A 16,542-nucleotide genomic window follows, 5' to 3' on the forward strand; every position below is an offset into this window, starting at 1 on the left:
TTTTATATAAAATAGCTTTTCGAACTGGTAAATGCATGAATTAATGGTGAGCGATTCCATGGCCTCTACAAATAAGAGCTGCAGGGAATGTTTATGATTACGTTGACTATTTTCCAATAAATTTGAAAACTTAGATGTTATGATACTAAGTGTTTAGCGGTAGTTATGATTAGAAGTAGGTGTTAATGTCTACAGAAACTGCACTAAGCCCTATCAACGGGAAGATTTTTTTATCTAGTTAGCTGAAGCTATATTAAGGGCAGATTTCATGGATTAATTATCGAATCATGTCACTCGAGTAGAAATTACAATAATATGTGACGATAATATCATGAAAAATATTTTTAGTTTTTATTTGAGTGCCCACAATTATGTGATTTACATTTCAAGAATATTAATTTTACAAACATGCAATAACTTTTGTTATCATCCGCTTTCGATTTATTTATCGTAACTCCTCCTTCCATCGGAAGAACTAAAGTGACGTAAAAGACGACGAGAATGACGTGAGATAAGTCATTTTAGTTCTGAAATACAGAATTGGTTAAAATATCGAATAAAGCGCCTCCTATACTGTCGGACTTCTTGCACTGCTACACAGTGATTAATTATTCTTCGTATAAACGTCTGTCTCGCCCTAACAGATATATTGTGTGAGTATGACCTCAATCTGTCAAGTCATTTTTTTTTAAACTGCTTCAGAGACTTGTGCCCGTGACTAAAGAGTATGTATATTTATATCCTTGCATGTTTTTTTTCTAGGCAGCATCACAATCGAAGTTTCCAGAAATTATCAAATTTTGATTGTGGTCTATTAGATCGAAAATTAAAGCTTACAAAATCAAAACCAAAATATACTTTATTTAAGTAGGCTTTTACAAGCACTAATGAAAGGTCATTTAAGAGTTATATTAAGTGAAGCTACCACCGTTTCGGAATGTAGATTCTACCGAGAAGAACCGGCAAGAAACTCATTAGTTACTCTTTTGCAACATTTAAAAAAACAATACCAACAACCAATGTACCAACAGAAATACCAATAATTATTCAGATATATGAAAATCACATTAATAACTTAGTTATTTCTTCGTAAATTCTATCGAACTGAATAAATTAAGTAATTATTTTATTATTTAGGTTGGTACCATCCAGTACCATCCAAGCAGATTTAGGCCTGGCCTAAAAATATTATTGAATTTCAATAATTACAGTCAGTAAATATTAGAAACGGTCAACAAACAAACCATACATCACACCTTAGTTCCCAAGGACGGTAAAGCATTCATCACTTACCATCAAGTGGCCCATTTCGTCTGACTAACTTTTGCAATATAAGTTACTACTTAGAAAAAAATACTACTCAGAACAAAAAAAAAAAGGTTATTTAAGCTAATTTAAATCTCGAAGTTTTTTTTAGAATAGGAGTCAATAAAAACAAAGTATTTTTAACTAATTTTAAAGTTAAGCAAGGTATTCTACGCTACAAAACGTAAATACTTTCTTGTAAGTTGTTGCCGTTTAACATTTTAAGAATCGATGTTTTAAATTAAACCTTATTTTTGTTTTATTTTTCTTACCCAAGTAACGGTTGAGTATATAATATGATACCAATATTGCTATTGCAAGATACTTCTGAATTAAATACAGAAAATTTTTTTTTTTTAAATAGGAACGATAAATAATGTCACCTAAAAACGCAAATTCTAAGGTGATATCGATATACTAGAACTTCTTATATTTTATAATAATATTGTATATGGCAATGTAATATGTATAATTATTTAGTTTTGATTCGGGCTCTTATTTTTCATTATTTTTTTTATTAAATGCCATATATTCCAATTATATAAAACATAGGATCTAAGGCTGCTTAAATTTAGTAGTACCTATTTTTGTTGCATACGGTATTTTCAATCAATTTCAGCTTTTACAAAATTTGTTAATAACTATTGCCTAAGTTATTATTTAGACGACTTTAATTTTCTTTTTTGTTTTCTTAAATATGTATTAGTGTCCAATAGTATCTCTAATATATACATATTTATATGTGTAGTAAGTATAAGTATTAGTGTGTAAATATTTGTATGTAAGCTTATAACTACACTGCCAACTCCAATGATTTTAAAAAATCTCTCTCAAATTTGGTTGTCTGGAAGAGATGGCTAATTAGCTGTAAGCCCGCCTATTGTACAACACTCGAAATCAAAATTTTTTTTTGTTTTTATTTTTCTGTGATTAATCCTAAGTTTTCTTTACTTGTATTTTTGATGTACAATAAAGCATATTCCATTCATTCATTCATTCAATTTATACCCGCTTTGATAACATTTATGCGCCACTGCCTTTGACACTTCGATATCACAATGTGACGCAGAGGCATTTAAAAAGCGTCACCGTGACAGAGTTGCCATTTCTTTAACGGCGTCCTATGAAAACTACCTAATGAGGATATTCCAAATTCAAACGTCGTTTGTATGCAAAGCGCGCACAGATTATAATATTGTCTTTGACAGAGCTGTTCCCATTTGTCCCATTCGAATAGCGATTGAAATATTATTGAGTAGGTGGCAAGCAATGCATTCTTAATCGGTCCAAGAAAATACCATTTTGCTCAGGAATTCTTTATGGAATATAAATTTTGAGTATAAAAATTGGCACTTAGACTTTTGTTAAGGAGTAAAAGTAATTTGTTATATTTTCAATCACTTAGGAAATCGAAGATGTATGTTTTATATAATTCGTTATTTTTGAATCTTATAAATATGGATGTATACACCTTCAAAATAGTTGATATTATTATTTTGTAGTTTGTATTAACGTTCTGCATTTTTGATATAGAATATATAGAAACGCTTGTTTAGATATTTGCTTGTGAATAAAAGACTTAATCATCGGAAAGGGTGGCATTTCGGAACGATGTTCTTCATCATAAGTATTTTAAATTATTGTAAATCTATCTATGTATGTAATGTATTATAACTCTAATGCTTAAGAATGTTCAGTGTGTTTTTGAATAAAGTTTTTGGTGGGATATAGGGATCGGGTAAAGTTCTATTCTTTGACAAAGTTGCGCCCCCTACGCGAAATTATTGAATGTGACGCTACGTCAAGAAAAGTTGCGACAATTACTCAATTAAACGAAGTTACATAAATATTTCAAATTTAATTAAATAAATAATAATACATTAGTTAATATCCATACCCGACTTCATATTATATTATATAAAAAAAATATATATGTATTTACGTACGACCATTCAAATCTCTAATTTTAAAATCCAAAGAGTCTTATTATGCTATTATTTTTATTTATTCAGCCTTTTGCCGTCCACTGCTGGACGAAAGCCTCCCCCATAGAACGTAAACAATCCCGATCTTGGGCAGTCCGCATCCATCCCGTGCCCGCCACCTTCTTCAAATCGTCGGTCCATCTTGTCACAGGGCGCCCTACACTACGTTTGCCTAAGCGCGGTCTCCACTCTAACACGTGTCGGCTCCATCGGCCATCAATGCGTCTGGAGACATGACCAGCCCACTTCCACTTCAGCGAGCTAATTCTCCGCGCGATGTCGGTGACTTTAGTTCTCTGGCGAATGTCCTCATTTCGGATTCTATCGCCCAGAGAAACCCCAAGCATCGCGCTTTCCATCGCTCGCTGAGCGACCTTAAATTTGTGGACCAGTCCTACGGTGAGTGTCCACGTCCACACTATGCTATTAACATTTATTTATTTCAAACTCAAACTCAACTCAAATTCCTTTATTCAATATAAAAGCATTACACTTACTTATTGATTGTCAAATAAACACTACCACCGGTTCGGAAAAAGGAACACCCTGACCTGAGAAGAACCGGCGAAAGAAACTCAGCGGGTCTTTTTTTTCTGTTATTTTTTTTTTGTCAAATTTATGTACATTTATGTACCTTACATAGTAGTATATGATTAGAAATAGCCAGGAGGCGATCGTTTCATTCCCAAGGTGTGCTATCAAACATAAACTCGCTAATTGTATAGTAACCTTTTGCACACAAGCGTTCCTTAACAATTTTTTTAAATTTGGCAACAGAAGCATTTTGAACGCTTTCTGGGATCCTGTTGTAGAAGCGTATACATTGCCCCACAAAAGAGTTACTGACTCTATGCAGTCGAGTAACAGGAGTAACAAGATTGTGTTTGTTCCTTGTACCAATGTTATGAGAATCACATTTTCTCATAAAAACATTAATATTTTTCCGTACATACAAAACATTACAAAATATGTATTGAGAAGCAACAGTCAATATCTTAATTTCTTTAAATCTATGCCTTAATGATTCCTTGGCTCCTAGGTTATAGATTGCGCGAATAGCCCTCTTCTGCAGCACAAATATAGTTTGGATAGCGGCTGCGTTACCCCAAAGCATAATACCGTAGGACATTATACTATGAAAGTAACTAAAATATACTAGTCGAGCCGTATCAACATCAGTAAGTAATCTAATTTTTTTGACCGCAAATGCCGCAGAACTCAGTCTACCCGCCAATCCGTTTATGTGGGGGAGCCACTGTAACTTGGCATCAAGAGTAAGGCCAAGAAATTCAGTTGTTTCAACTAGTTCCATCGATTCCCCATTGATAAGTACATCGGGTTTTACATTTTGCACATTTGGTGTGCTAAATTTTACAATTTTAGTTTTTTTATTATTCAGTCTAAGATTATTTACGCTAAACCAATGTACTATATCGGACATAGCATTGTTTACATCGTCATACTGAACCTGTTTCCTATTAATTTTAAAAACCAAAGAGGTATCATCAGCAAACAATACTATATCATGTTTGTTCCCAACAAGAAAGGGCAAGTCATTTATGTATATGAGGAATAGAAAAGGTCCAAGAATTGATCCTTGTGGGACCCCCATACCAACTGAGACCCCAGGAGACCTTGTCCCTTTAACGTCAACCCTCTGAATTCTATTGTTAAGATAGGAAGTCAGAAGGTCGAGTGCACATTCTCTAATTCCGTAGTGATATAGTTTCCTGACCAGAGTTTCATGCTGAACACAATCAAAGGCTTTGGATAAGTCGCAGAAAATCCCCAAGGCATCCTGCGACCCCTCCCAGGCCTCATAGATATTTTTTATAAGTTCGATACCTGCGTCGGTAGTCGAGCGACCCCTCATAAATCCAAATTGTTTTCTGTGAAGCAGATTGTGTCTATTGAAATATGCTAATAATTGATTTAAAATAATTTTTTCAAATATTTTGCTGAGGGTAGGTAATATTGAGATAGGCCTATAGTTATTAGGATCTGAAGTGCTACCAGATTTAAATATTGGAATGACTTTACTATGTTTCATCAGGTCAGGAAATATACCACGCTGAACACAATCATTGAATATTATTGCAAGATAAGGTGCAATCACATCAATAATTGAGTTTATCACCTTTACAGAAATACCCCATAGATCAGCAGTTTTCTTAATGTCTAATGATTTAAATGCACAAATTATGATATTGGTGTTTACAGGGGTAAAATTAAATTTTGATTTGCATTCTCGTACATTTTCTTTCATCAATGATTCGGCAACAGCTGGAGAAGAAATAAGTAACCTAGTTGTAGAAACTGGTATGTCAGCAAAAAATTGTTCAAAAACTGAAGCAACTTCCCGTTCACTATTTATGACTTTATTATTATAATTTAAGTTTAATTCGGAGCTCCGATTATCACTTCTACCAGTTTCACAATTTATAACTTTCCAGGTCATTTTTATTTTGTTATGTGCATTCTTAATTCTATTTTTTATAGTTAAAGACTTAGCCAGAAAGCACACTTTTCTAAATAATTTTGAATAGTTACTTACATATTTGGCAAAAGTGGCACTATGATTGTACGTCCTTTCATTATAAAGCTCGTACATTCGTTGCCTACTTTTATGAATTCCAATAGTAGCCCAATCATTGAATTTCAAAAAGTTTTTTGTATTAACTGTTTTAGAAGTGAATATTGCATTAAACTTGTTTCTAATTAATTTAAATAGGTTATTATACAAAACGTTGGGATTATCACTAAGAGTTAGGTGAAGGAGATTGGCCATAATATTACTTCTAAACTTCTCAATACGACTTCTGGTCAAAGGAACAAACATTATTTTTTCACAATTGCTTATTTTATTAATATGAAAATTAAATAAAGCCTGTTGTCCACTGTGATCTGAATTTAGTTTATTAATAATCATTTTATTTTGTGGAATATGGGTTGCAAATATATTGTCTATGCAAGTTGCTGTGGAATCTGTTATTCTAGTTGGTTCTAAGAACAGATTTACCAGATTATATGAATTTGACAATGATCTGAATCTAATACTTGTGGTTGTATTATGCAGTAAATTTATATTAAAATCTCCACAAACAATAATTTCTTTATTACATTCAGATAATTTTGATAAAACATTTTCCAATACATTTTCAAACAATTCATATAATCCACTAGGGGGCCTGTATACGCATACAACAATGACACGCTCAAGCTCTGCACAGGCTATTTCTATAGTTTGCTCAATAGAAAGGCTCACAATATCTTTACGTTCCTTAAATTTAAAGTGTTTACTCATAAGTATTAAAGAGCCACCGCGAATAGCTTTATTCCTACTGAACAAACTAGCCAACTGGTGCCCACTAAAGTTAAACATGACCTGATAATTCAGAAGCCAATGTTCAGTTAAACACAAAATATCAATATCATTACAGGTCAAAAATAATTCAATATCTAGGTCCTTCCCTAACATTCCTTGAATATTTTGGTGCACCAGGTTTACAATTTTATTATTAGTTATTTTCCTTTTCTTTTTATTGGCTTCTATGGTAACTATACTATTGGTGCCAGAGACTACCTCTATTGTCTTAGAGTTTAATTTAAATTACTTGGAACATATTCCAAAATATATGGTCTTGTATTATATTATACTGCTCAATAGAAGCAGTTGTCTGGTCAACCAAACAGTTGGTTGATTTTGTAACAATAAAATATGATAGCGTGCTTGCTATCTGTCTCTTATAAAAATTTGATAGGTGACACCTATCACATGTCAATAAACATGAACTATTATTAATTATATTATTAATATCAATTAATTCAATTTTATTATTGATGTCATTTTTTGATACATAATAACTATTTGTCATTATATGTAACCTATTATTTAATTTAAACCTAATTGCATTTTCCTGTGGCATATCTTTAATATAAGGAAATGTGAACATTAATATTCTTTCTACATTTAAATTTAATAATTTAGTGTAATAATAATCAAGAATTTTTTTGTTCACATTTCCCCTTCTCCCAACTAGTATGATTAGTGTAGTAGAAGGACAATGAGTACAATTCAAAATACTATTCATTATATGTGAGTAACTTGCACCTGGCATACAATAATTTGTTACTAATTGTCCCCTACACATGTCATTGAGCAAAACACCCATATCTCTTCCCATTCCATCACTATAAATTTTAGTACATTTTTTGGGAGGAACATGATGTGTTTTGCTTGGTATGGCGCTGACATGAGCTGTTGACTGAGATGGAGACACCATACCAGAGCACAGCCCAGAACGATCCCCAGAGTCAGAAGCGCCCCGACAATCACAAGCATAGTGGTTTATGAGAAAGTCAAAGCGCATTTACACATGTATAACGTCCGAAGCTATATATTTTGTTATTTGACGTAGAAAAAGATTTATTAAGTATAATCTGGCTCCGAGTAAAGCTGAACGAAGCGTAATCCACGGCTGTATAACAAATACGTGAAGTTACTTTGAAAACTAATCATATATCATTTATATGAGACATAATGATATATGTATAACTATAATAGAGATACATTTAAATATCTTTAAGAATATATAATAAAGAAATACAGTATCTTGTCACGTTTTGACAATTAATTTAAGAATTGCCATCGGTTCAGAGACTTACAGAAATCTCTGTGGTTTTTGCTAGCAAAATTTCATTTAAGATACAAGTACATAAAATTCAGAAAAATGTACCATATTGACTGCTCAAAAAAGGTTATTGCTACATTATTATATATAATTGTATTTCTTCTTCTTAGAAAAAATAGCAACATCTGAATATTGCACAACTCTATGGAACGTGTAGTTGAATTCTACCCAAATTAAACATGAGACCTACGAAAACAGACAAAGTAAAGTTATTCGCATATAAATTTGTGAAAATATTATGAAGTTTTGGGGTACTTTTAAATTTATTCAGGTTATAATTGAATTGTTTGTATAGAGTCAGGCCCTTCCGTGAATAAGACACGCCTGTGGTGAACATGTTTCGTCTAGCTGAAAACACTTCCATACTTTCCAAGGTATAATTACAAACACTACCAATTTGCAGTTCCCTTTCTGCTAATGACAATTTTTGGACAAAAGACAATTGTTCCTTCGGGATCTGTCTTACAATCGTTAGACAAATACTTAATTTCTAACAATAGAAATTTAATTTTTGCAATGATATCCGAGATGGACCAGTAGCTAGAGTACATTTTAACCTATGACTGCGGATTCAAACCCAAGCAAGCACCACTGAATTTTCATGTGCTTTATATGAGTTTATAATTTTTCTCGAGCTCGGCGGTAAAAAAAAACATCGTGGGGAAACCTGCATGTGTCCAATTTCAACCAAAATTTGCCATGTGTAAATCCACCAATGTGAAGCTAACGTTCTTCTCAAAGAGACAGGATTCCTTAGCCCAGCAGTGGGAAATATACAGGCTGTTACTATAAATGACACCTCTAAATGTTTTAACGCTATAATAATTGTATGAAATTAATGTTCCATCCTCCTTTCTGATATTTTACGATTGTGATCTACATTGAGTTTCGAGATAATTCTTACAGAATGCAGTTATTTATGTTATTATTATTGCATATATTACGTCGTGAATTTGTAAATGAATTTAAATCCAAAAAACTATTTCATTCAACTAACAAGCGAATTAATTGCGATGTAGCGGCTCTTGCAAATATGAATGAGTATTCAATTGTTCTCGACTAAAAGGAAACCATTCATTAATTTCTTTGTACTTGTAATACGCGCTGCCTAAGTAAAGCCTAGTCTAGAATGTTCTAATAAAGTATTAATGAGATCTTTTGTGATTGTTTGTAAAGACAATGTATGTTACTAAATGCTGGTAAATAGAGCTCGACTTGTTGTCGCACATACATATATGTTTCAAGTTACACGTTATAAAATAATATATGGATAAATAAAAAAGTCACCAGTACTGCTGTTAAAAGAGTTTTATGAAATCTTTGTATTCTGACATAGTTTAATGAACAAAGTCACTTCGAGTCCAAAACTCCCAATTCATGGAGAAGTCTGCATGTGGGTGTTTTTTTACATGAATAAAAACAGAAGCACTTTAAATACATTTTATTATTTATATGAAGATGTACTTATGTTTAAATTTAATTTACATTCGACTTATTTACCTAAATCAAAATAGAAATCATCTTTATGGCCGCGTTAAATGGTGACAAATATGTCAGCCGGAATGAAAAGTAATGGCTGTCATTTTTGTATTGAAATAAAATTCGGATTCTATAGCGACTTGCAACACGGAGGGGATTGCACGTGCGTTGCCGTCCGCGACGGTTCGGAAAATCGCCGAAGAAAGCTGGTTCCACTAAATGGTTGTGCGAGACGGAAAATTATTCAAAATCACACTGTTGCGGGTTTTCGGACATCTAAGTGATGCGGATAACAGTTCTGACGCGAGATGTCCGAAGACAAAACTCAGAGGCCGGTATCAATCTAGAAAAAAACGAATTTTCGCCGTAAAACAATTCTGTAGAAGGTGCAAAGTAAACTAACATCTTCGCGCAGGCCAAAAAATCAAGCACGTTGGAATGGCCTTATTCGTCAATGATTGGAGCTGCTCTGCATTGAATTATTTTGGCGCCTACGACCACAGGCCTAAGCAGTACTCAATATGTGAGACCGAATTTGCAACTTGTATAGTTTTGTTGTGCAATCTTGTTTAACGAAAGAGTTGTTAATTTAGCTTTACCATCCAATTATCCGCGGAAATTAACGAGATACGAAATATCAACACCAAGTATTCCGATACTAGCGGTCGTTGTAAGAGGAATGTTCTTTAAGTGTGACGATGTCACAAATGGTAACTTTCTAGCGGTTAACGCTAAGTTTAGCGGTAGCTTGGAGGTTAAATTGAACCGAATTTGGTCGTCCAAGACTTTGTATAGCAAAGATTCGATTTCAGACCCAAGTTTTCGCCAACACTCTCCCGAGAGACATTAGCACGGCCGGTCTATAAGGTGTTTACGGTACTGTCGTTTACAAAGCAGTGAATGTTCCTAATTTGCTGTACATCATTGATAGGTAAAATAAAAAGAGTGAGCAGTACACAGTCTTGTGGAACATCAGAATTGACGAATTTAAGTCAGAGCACGCACCGTCGATGACGAAATTGACGCTCTAATCTGACAAAAGTTGGGTTTCCAGCATAATAGCCCAGTTAGCTCAAAGAAACGATTTGTGCTATATCTTTCGCTATTTGCAAGCTAGCTGATTACGCCTTCCCCTTGAGCTCAACTTCTTCCGCCCATCTGTGTGTCAGATAAGTAAGAAGATCATTGGCTGAGCGACCCCAATGAAAGCCATCAAGTACGCGTCAGCTGGCTATCCTCTTTGTATCACACGAGGTGACAATTAACAAAGGACTCTATTTACTTAGAAACCAAGGAGTGTATAGACTATAAGGCTATAAGCTATAATAAGACGAGTTTTAAGCTGTTACCTTTTTAGGACACCAAATAACTACTAAAAAATAGGAAAAAGGTGCACCAAAGTAATCTTTCAAGAGTTCGGAATTACGCTTATTTGTAGCATTCTCGGAAAAGACGCGTCCTTGATACTTTGACATCCAACACTCATCATAAGAATTATCACCAACCATTTAAGAATACAAAACTATCGAACAAAAATTTATGGCGGAATTTTACCCGCAAATTCTCGCCCTAAATCTAAGCAAGGATCGTAAGAAAACAAACCATTCCGCTCTGACATAGATGAGTTAACAAACAGGACGTCGTAAAACATTTGAGCGATTTGATAACTGGATCAAGGATGAAATTACGCAAAACAACTGCCTGTATACTGTAGCTTGCTTATAGTAATACTCCTGTCAACAATGATTTTCGCAAGCAATCAAAATTTGATTATTATTTAAATTAAGAGTCTTATATTCATTTTAATATTTAATTGTAATAAAAAATTTTTACAATTGTATAGCATTTTTAATACATTGTCGCTGTCAAAATTGTATGTTTTAATACAATCGATAAATATAAAATATAATTAAATATTTATTTTAATTTATTTCTTTAATTAAATTAACTCTGTTACTCCCTTAGTATCCGAGTAGTACGTTTCAATTTATTTGAGTCATAACGTGTTGTTATTATTATTAATTAATGTTGTATATTGTTAACTAATGTGTTTGTAAATTATAATCTATGTTACCGAACTTTTTACAAAATCAAAAACCGGCCAACTTTTAAGATATATACGCTAAATTTATATTCATAAAAAACCTGTGTATCAAAATTTCTCCAAAAATATAGGCAGCCTACTGTTGAACTCATATCTCTCTGACTCTTTTATTCATTGTAGAAATAGAATGAGAGGTGAAATGCAGAATATCGTAATCCTCTCTAATCATTTTAAAAGACTACTCTCTTCTTCTCTCAGCTCATCTAAATGAAAATCAAAATATACTCTTTTCCAGTAAACTTTAACAAGCACTTTTGAATCGACATTTAAAAAACTATATTACCTTAGCGAATAAACTCAGTAGTTACTCTTTTTCAACATTTATATCAGTATATAATACGTACATATTTCCTGCCTTGTAGTCAACAAGTATTAGCTCCACGCTTTTTTATCATATACAGTATCTTGAATTGAATAATTTACCAATGTATTTTTTACAAATGATTTGAATCTATGCATTTGTAAATTCATTCATTCAATTTAGTATTGTGATTTATTAAAACTTCGATAATAAAAGAATGATTTAAGTGTAACATATTTAATTCGCTTTATTAATATCCTAATATTATGTAAGTAAAATAAATATATTTTATATAATTGCCAGTATTAAAAATGAAATGTATTTTTAAATTTATTTTTTATCTGTGGTATCGCTCTACACAGAAATTACTGAACAGACTGTAACGAAACTCGACATAATAATGAGTTATGTCGTACGTCAATTTAAATTTATCTCCTCAACCAAAGTTCCCGTAAACAAGTTGTGAAGAACTTATGTAGATAGCTTCGTATATATTTTGTACATGCAAAACATCCCTTTCGGTGTAGATACAGATTTGTACAATGAACATCAAGAGATCTACAATATAATTCCAGTTAAGACTACTGGGAAAAAAACAATTAAATGTTTTCGAAGATATTCTCGAAGACGAAGAATTTGTATTTTTTTTGACATATGTGGCAAACGAGCAGTAGGCTCACCTGATGGAAAGTGACTACCACCGCCCATGGACATCTGCAACACCAGGGGGCTTGCAGGTGCGTTGCCGGCCTTGATGTCAATTTAATGATGCAGTATTAACACCACAGACTAAATATTTTCATTATTATAAAATACTAGTTGTCACGCGACTTCGCTCATGTTTTACGGTGTTGGTTGGCCTGTGTTAGGCAAAAAGTAGCCTATTGTCCTTTCTTGGAGTTCAAGTTTGCTTCATGCCAAATTCCATCAAAATCGGTTCAGCGGTTTGATCGTGAAATAGCGACAAATAGGCAGAGTACTTTCGCATCGGTAAAAAATGGTATATTATTCGATACAAGATTTTGTAGATGATAAAATAGCTTGGAATTAATACCTGTTGACTTCCATGCAGGATACATTACATACATATATAATAGCATTTAACTAATATGATTGTATTTTTTAAATGTTGAAAAAGAGTAACTACTTAGTTTCTTACCGGTTCTTCTCGGTAGAATCTACTTTCGGAACCGGTGGTAGCTTCACTTAATTGTTAAATGACGATTCAAAAGTGCTTGTAAAAGCCCACTTGAATAAAGTTTATTTTGATTTTTTAATATATAGATTGTAGTACGAAAAACTATAAAACAATAACATACCATAATATATTTCATTTAAGTAAGCTCATTCGGAGCAATTAAATATACAACCTGCTTGGAATATAAATTATATTGAGAAGAAACGTCGGGTAACCCACTAGTTATTCTTTACACCGATAAAATTACATACAACAACAACAGCCTGTAAATTCCCACTACTGGGCTAAAGGCGTCCTCTCCCTTTGAGGAGAACGTTTGGAACATATTCCACCACGCTGTTCCAATGCGGGTTGGTGGAATACATATGTGGCAGAATTTCTATGAAATTTGTCACATGCAGGTTTCCTCACGATGTTTTCCTTCACCGCTGAGCACGAGATGAATTATAAAGACAAATTAAGCACATGAATCAGCGGTGCTTGCCTGGGTTTGAACCCGCAATCATCGGTTAAGATGCACGCGTTCTAACCACTGGGCCATCTCGACTCTTATAAAATTACATAATACCAACTACATATTTCTATACCATATAAACGTTACCTCACACTTAAACAGCTGAACATATTTGTATGAAACTCGGTATAGAGATAGTTTGAGTCTCGGAAGAACGGTTTGTATTCTGTAGGTAAAATTTTATATCATATAAGCATTTTCATTGTTGATGATCAAAGTATTCTCATTTTTTATACTTAATTTCATGTTTCAATACCTTATAAATGTTGCTTAGAAGTTGTTCAATTAAACATAGATTTATCTCTTTCTGTCATCACTGATTTTACATTTGATAGAAAAGGACACCGCTTTGTTTAACTAGTTATCGCGAAACATTTATAGCTATAGTCGTTATTGTTTGTATGTTTTATTTGGTCACACTCAAGTGTCGGCGATAGCTAAACAGTTGGATCGATAGCAATCCCTACATCACCCTGAGTATCGTTATAAATATGTATGTATATAGTTTAGTTAAAAAATCCAAGCGGTAGTTATTGGCTCAATTTTTAACGACGCATTATAATTATTAAACATGTATTATATTATCAATATTGAGCCGAGATGGCTCAGTGGTTAGAACGCGTGCATCTTAACCGATGGTTGTGGGTTCAAACCCAGGCAAGTACCACTGAATATTCACACATGAAGCTGAAAAGCACCTTTATGGGTGAAATTTGTCTTATCAAATGTACCAATATTTAGTTATCTTTTAACTATAAATAAAAAGCACTACTAACCTATAATATCAGTAAAGCTATTCAGTAAATTCGAAACGAATCCCAAAACACGAGCGTATGTCAAAATATGATATGCAATATTGACTATAATCATTATAAAATTAATAGGACATACGTATCAAAATGGCGTATCAAGTTATGTCAATATATGATGAGTAAATAAATAATAAATAAATATTGGACAACATCACATGCATTACTCAGATCCCAATGTAAGGAGCAAAAGCACTTGTGTTATGGAAAATCAGAAGTAACGACGGTACTACAAACAGCCAGAACCAAGACAACATAGAAAACTAATGATTTTGTTAAAATCGACTCAGCCGGGAATCGAACCTTGGAGTGGCGTATCCGTAAAAACCAGTGTACACACTATTCGACCACGGATTTTGTCAAATTGTTGTTACTCGTAAAAGTCTAGATGGAAAGTTTTGGATGCTATTTCACACCGATTTCATTCGTATTTCAAATTATTCTCGCAGTATAAATAAGCACATCAAAACTTACTGTTTCAGAGATTTGAACACATGAACAGCCTGTAGATTCCCACTGCTGGGCTAAAGGCCTCCTCTCCCCTTGAGAAGAAGGTTTTGGAACATATTCCACCACGCTGTTACAATGCGGCTTGGTGGAATACACACGTGGCAGAATTTCTATGAAACTTGTCACATGCAGCTTTCCTCACGATGTTTCCCTTCACCGCTGAGTACAAGATGAATTATAAAGAAAAATTAAGCACATATATATAGTGGTGTTTGCCTGGGTTTGAACCCGCAATCATCGTTTAAGATGCACGCGTTCTAACCACTGGTTCTTTGCTTACGATTCCCATATTCCATCTACTTTTAGTATTTGTAACATACAAACAAGAAATATATTGAATCAAATCTTAAAACATATTTTTATTTATGGAATATCAAATATATTCAGATTGAAATACAGAAATAGGTTAAATAATAATTAGACTGGTTCCCGCTTCCTATGGGACCTTTGTAACCAGCGTTAGTACGATAAAAAATATTTCTCAAACGTTTTCCCTATTAAAAGGAAATTGACATTAAAACATACCATTTTCCTTTGAACGTTAATGATTTTCGAATTATTCAGTCTATTTCTAAATTACTTTAAAATAGGAGGTCCATTGTTATAGTAGCATAGGGAAATAAATATTATATGTTTGGGTTTAACTTTTTTAATTAAAAGGCGATTTGATCATTCTTTTTGGGTTCAGTATAGCTATCTATGTTAAGTCCTTCTGAAATACTCTATAATTCAAATAGCAATTAACGGATAAGAGTAACTTGTGAATTTCTTGCTGGTTCTTTTCAGTAGAATCTACGTTCCGAAGCGTGGTAGCTTCTTTAAAATTATTTAAAATATATACTTTTCAAATTATTCGAATTCAAATCGTAATAGGCCACGATTTGTCTCCTTAATTTACACAAATGATAAACAAATTAAAAAAAAACTTTGACATATTGTTTCAACACATACGTACCTATTTAATGTACGTGTTATTGTCTTACACAAACATACATAATTAGTATAATATATACTGTTTTCATAAATGGAACAAACAAATACAATAAAATATTATGCGGGCATAAATAGAAGCCCGCATGAAAGCAAATTGTAATGTAATTGTAGCAATGCTCCGTATTTAAGAAGTGTAAATATAAAGCTTGTTAATATTATTTCAGTTACCTCTCTAACTTTATAACGTAATAACATATATAATTATGACTATTTACTTTGATCTTTGTGTAAGTATGTATAGGTCAGTACCAGCAACGAATCACATATACAATAATTAAAAGGTAAGTAAGTCAGTGTAATTACAGGTAGAAGGAACATCTTAGTTCCAAAGGTTAGTATTTCTAACAACGATTATACTATCGGATGTTCCTTTGGCTTGTCTATCTTCCTATGTAGGTACATTAGTGGCAGGCCAGTTATACTTGGTGGCAGGGCCTTGTGTCTAATCAGTGTAACTACAGGCACAAGGGACATAACATCTTAGCTCCCAAGGTTGGTGGCACATTGACGGTGTAAGGAATAGTTAATATTTCTTACAGCGTCATTGTGACCACTTACCATCATGTGGAACATATGCTCGTCCGCCAACCTATAGCATAAACATAAATAAATAAATAAAAATAGTAATATAAATATTTAATATATGTATCCAC

At 33.1% G+C, this 16,542-nt stretch overlaps 1 protein-coding gene across 1 annotated transcript in view; it reads right to left on the reverse strand.

Annotated features, from left to right (window-relative positions):
• LOC124539228 overlaps positions 1-16,542 on the reverse strand; it is a 226,231-nt gene that overhangs the window by 198,319 nt on the left and 11,370 nt on the right. The gene's annotated exons all lie outside the window — the stretch shown is intronic.

Source organism: Vanessa cardui, chromosome 22, assembly GCF_905220365.1.
Source record: "Vanessa cardui chromosome 22, ilVanCard2.1, whole genome shotgun sequence".
In the NCBI taxonomy this organism is placed as follows: domain Eukaryota; kingdom Metazoa; phylum Arthropoda; class Insecta; order Lepidoptera; family Nymphalidae; genus Vanessa; species Vanessa cardui.